This window comes from Phaseolus vulgaris, chromosome 3 (genome assembly GCF_000499845.2).
Source record: "Phaseolus vulgaris cultivar G19833 chromosome 3, P. vulgaris v2.0, whole genome shotgun sequence".
Taxonomy (NCBI): domain Eukaryota; kingdom Viridiplantae; phylum Streptophyta; class Magnoliopsida; order Fabales; family Fabaceae; genus Phaseolus; species Phaseolus vulgaris.
The window spans coordinates 2335941-2340980 of NC_023757.2; positions in this window are offsets into that span (position 1 = coordinate 2335941).

Genomic DNA, 5040 nt, shown 5'->3' on the forward strand with positions numbered 1-5040 from the left:
AAATGTCTAGTCTATTGGGTTGAGTGCTAAATCATTGTAATTCTTGTTTCTCTTCTTGCTTATCTTGTTGTATAGTTTTGTTGCATCCAATTTTTGAATAATTTTTCATTTCACTTATAATTTCATTCTCCTTTTAAGTCTTAAAAGAATTTAAAGAAAGTATTTTTTTTTTAAAAAAAATTAAAAAACCAATTCACCACCCCCTTCTTAGTTTAATCAAGTTATTCTCTTTTCCTAATAATGTACTCATTGTAGGCCAAAAGTGATAGTAAGAATACTTGTAAATATTTGACTGTTTTGAAAAATCTGTCTTTGACATTAGAGGATTGGATGTAACTCAGGTTAGGAGTGAACTTGTATAAAACAATGTGTTCAAACAAGGCCGAGAATATATCGACAACCAAAGCAAATGCCTCTTAAACATAGATTTTGCAGACAATCCATACGTAATGTAAAACTAATGCATTAATTAATTATGATATTTGTGCTAATCTAAACTTATAAACACGAGGACCCAACACACCTCTATAAATAGGTTGACTAACGTCAAACCAAGATATGCATTTAATAACATTTATTACCCTCAACCACCGAATACCGAGTAATGATTTGAGCGTCGGAGAACCTTTTGCAAATACCTCCACTTTAATCGAAGATCGAAAATTGAAGACCGTTAATAGTCGACATCAAAAGGACCGAAGAGTATACACACAACAACGAAGACGTAATTTTCCCGACCTTCAGTGAGACCAGAAGAACTTAAGACAATTTATGATAACTACAATAAACATAACCAATAGACATAGATCGACCAAATGACCTTCTCCAAGTTTTGTCTAGAGAAATGACCAAAATCAAGTAAAAAAACACGAAAAAAAGTATGTATTCTCATCAAACAATAAAATAAAGAAGTGAAAAAAAAAGGTTGGTAGAAAGAACCCGACCCCTTCCGGATTTGGAGGAGGGTTCTCACACAAAGAAGATACCCTTATCTTGATGATTGTCTATTCCAATTATTTGAATAACTTGAGCAAACCTTTAGCGAGTGTAGCATTGCTGCTCTTAAAATAATATATGTAAAAAATAATGGTTGAATTCAACATATTTATTGAAAAATTGGATTAATTAACTTATTTCAACATCTTGGCTTATGCATATATTTACATTCACTGGGATAAAAATTAATTTTATAGACAAAAAATAATTAATTGCTATAGTAACATTTTAAAAATTAAAAGAAAAATTAGTTTCTAAATTAGTTTCTATTATTGTTAAATGGTTTCTAAATTGGTATTTAATTAGCTACCAAAGTTTTAACTATCAATTATTTAGTTTCTAATTTTGGTAACAAAAATCTTGGTTGCTAATTATATAGCAATTTAAAAACCATTTAACAATAATTGAAACTAATTTAGAAATGAAAACTTTTTTAGTCTCTAAAATGGTTTCTAATCTAGTCACTATAACAACTAATTATTTTTTGTCTCTAAAAAATGGTTTCTATTTCATGATTTTCTTGTAACGAATAATCTCGATATCAGTGACGAAGTTGTGTAATACTTGGTGTAGAATGATTATGTTTAGACGAGATGAAATGCTAAAGAAACCTAGATGTATCTTAGGTGGTGAGGTTTTCTTAATTTTTGTATAAGAGTTGAAACATTTCTGAATCATCTTCTTTTAATTTATTTATTGCAGATAAAAATGATACTTACCCATATTATTTTTTAATACCTATTAAATCAAAGTTAATTTATATATGGTATGAAAGTTTGGCAAGAGAAAAAGGGAAGAGATTATGTAAATTGATGAGTTCCACCGATTCAATGAATTGTCACATATATTCGATGCTTCCATGACCTATATTTCGTCACCTCTGAATAAATCCCATCTGGTATTTTAGAATATGATGCCACAATAAATACCTATTATGTAGTCCTGCATTTTCATTTCTTTTCAAAATTCAAAACAATAATTTCTGCATTAGAAGTACAAACTTAACTCATACATGCATGTGACCAATTATACTAGAAATTTCTTAGAATATGATTCGTTTCATTGTTGTTCAATTAATAACTCAAAAAAAATTATTAATAAACCGAGAATTCTTGAAAAAAGATTCATTGAAAGAGTATCCTATTAACCAATTTACTTCAACACAAATTAATCTTGAGTGAATTTTATTTTGATGCAGAAGCTTAAAGTGTAGAGATTTCATGTTTCTATTATTGATGATGATAGAAGTGTTAAGATGTTAATCTTATATTTGAGGTTGGATTTAAGGTGTAATTTATGGTTTAAATATGTTGTGTTTTAGTCTTATTTGATGTATCAACTTCTGTTTTAATAGATTAAAAGGTGTTTGGATATGTTAAAATGTTATTATTAGGTTCGTAAAGAAGAACATTTTATAATGGATTAAAAACATGAATTAATACATTAAAATCACTTAAATGTTTCAAAGATTGATGGTTTTAATTGTTTTAATAAATTAAAACGAAATTTTAATTGATTGAAATTATTTAAAAATTGAGTTTAATATATTAAAGTGCATTTTAATGAACTAAAACTTTGCAGGAAGGTCTCAATTTTTTTGTTTTAATAGATTAAAAGGAATTTTAATTTGTTAAAATACACAACTTTGTATAAGAGTTATCTCAATTAATCTTTAAACAATCAATTTGAAAAAAAGTTCTAAATCATTTTAAACATTGAGGTAATCTTTATTATATATATATATATATATATAAATATGTTTCTAGTGTTACTTTATTGAATCGATGGTTCTATATCATTAATAAATAAGAATTACTTTAATGGTGGTTCAACCCTTATACAAAATTACACCATAACCATCTTCTAACTAGAATTGCCTATCATATTAACAAAAGCACTAACCATACTAAAAAAACCTAAAATACATTAAGATACCATCCTCATACACACCAAAGGTTCCAAAAACAAATTAGAATAAGAAAACGAAACAGAACGAGATTTTACATAAATCCAAGACCAAACATGTACTTGCACCATTGCGAACACTTCTGACACATCAGTCACTCCCCTTTTGAAGATGATAAAATTCTTATGGTTTCAAATTTCACTCACTACCTCAACCCAAATTGTATCTCACACATCATTAACCAAATCTGAAGACTGGTTCATCCTGAACTGAACAAAGTTTGACATAGGATCATTGTGAGACACGAACGACACTCCAAGCCACTCAAAGCATAAACTCCAAACACGCCAAGCAAAACTACAAATGAAAAACAAATGGCGATAAGACTTTTCCTCCTTCCCACACAGACAACACAATGAATTTTCAACCACCACCCCTCGTATTTCCAAATTGACCCTTGTTGAAATGATATTGTTTATTTTATAATCTTTTAGGTGTATTTGACATTGACTAGGATTGTCAAGGTGTTGTTTGGAATAGGATTTCACAAGTGGTGGTAGAAAATCTTGTTGTATGTGTTGTATTTTCATGTTTTATTGATAGGTTATTGCAAAACTTTAAAATATAGTCAATTGGTGTGAGTGAATAAACGATAATTGGTAGCGGAACTTAACATGGAGAAGGAATTGTTTCTAGTTAGACGTAGGACAACTTAACATTTTGGTAAGTAGGATCTTAACTATATAACTTTCTAGATATAAACATGACCACTACAAGTGGAAAAGTGTTGACTCAAACATGTATTTAGCGAGTTATGCTTACAAGCTTTTGCAAGATTGCATCACTGGGGAAGGGGGTTTCTTCAGCTCTTCCACAACCTCTGTCCACCATCTTGAGTTTCCACAACCCGAAGTCGTTCTCTCTAAAAAAAATCTAGAGTCATTTATTTACCTTCTTGACTTTCTTTTCTTGTCATCACACACGGTACATAACAAAACAAGAGAAATAAGAACAAGATTGAAAAAAACATTTTAAGATAACCTACACCATAGACGATGGTTTTGTATATAATTATCGCATATAATTATCTAATAAACTACAGTTATGTAACTATCGTTTATAATTCAAAACTACAAACAAGATATGCGTAAACTACGACTCTAAAATCTTTAAAAACTATTATCTAAAGACAATTTTTACCGTATTGTACTTCAAAGATTCCCCAACGTGAGTTACAACAACGTTCTTACCCCGTTATATCATTACTAACCACAAATTATAGCATAATTCATCATTAATTTTTTCACTCTTTGTTTCCTGTAGACATACCATATCAGATTATTCCATCTGTATTTTTTTTAATTGTTTTTTTAATCCCCATCTCTCTTATATTTATGCTAATTATCCTCATTCTTGAGAAATCGTATCTTCCAAAGACTCAAATATATTGAGAATGATGTTATCTTCTCCTACAAAAGTGAATTCCATAATCTAGCCACCTCCCTAGACCCTGCTGAGTTCGTGTTCAAACGAATTTTCCCTGTTGGAGAGTCTAGTAGGCAAGGAAACACACCAATAGAAGGAATCACATTATAGCTAGGTTAGACGCTCTGCAAATTAGTAGTTTAACCTGTATTAAAAAAAAAAACATTATCTTTTCTGAAGAATATACGTGTCTGATTTGAAAGAAAGAGTAGTAAATTTTTATACATTATGCGAAAGTGATATTTGCTGATTAATTTATACAAATTTTCTCACATTTTTGTCTCCTTTGTTGTGGATAAGATTTGAAGTGAAGTTGCTATGATTTCATTATCTAATCCAACAGACATGAATGTTGATGCTTAAGTACCTGGGCATATACCCATTTCTTAAATGCCACAAATGTTCTGTTCATATATGACTTACATTTGCACAACACTACATTACAAGTATATGCTCTATTCTTTGCATGTGACACACTATTATATTAATTAATTTTTCCCTTAGTGTTCAAATAATGCCTACCATGAGGTTCTGATTCCCACACAGATGTTAGAAACCATTGAATTCTAGGGAGAATACATAAATGGACATGTTGATGGTGACGTTTAACGTGAAATATAACTACATAACCTAATAAATAATGGGTTGTTTAA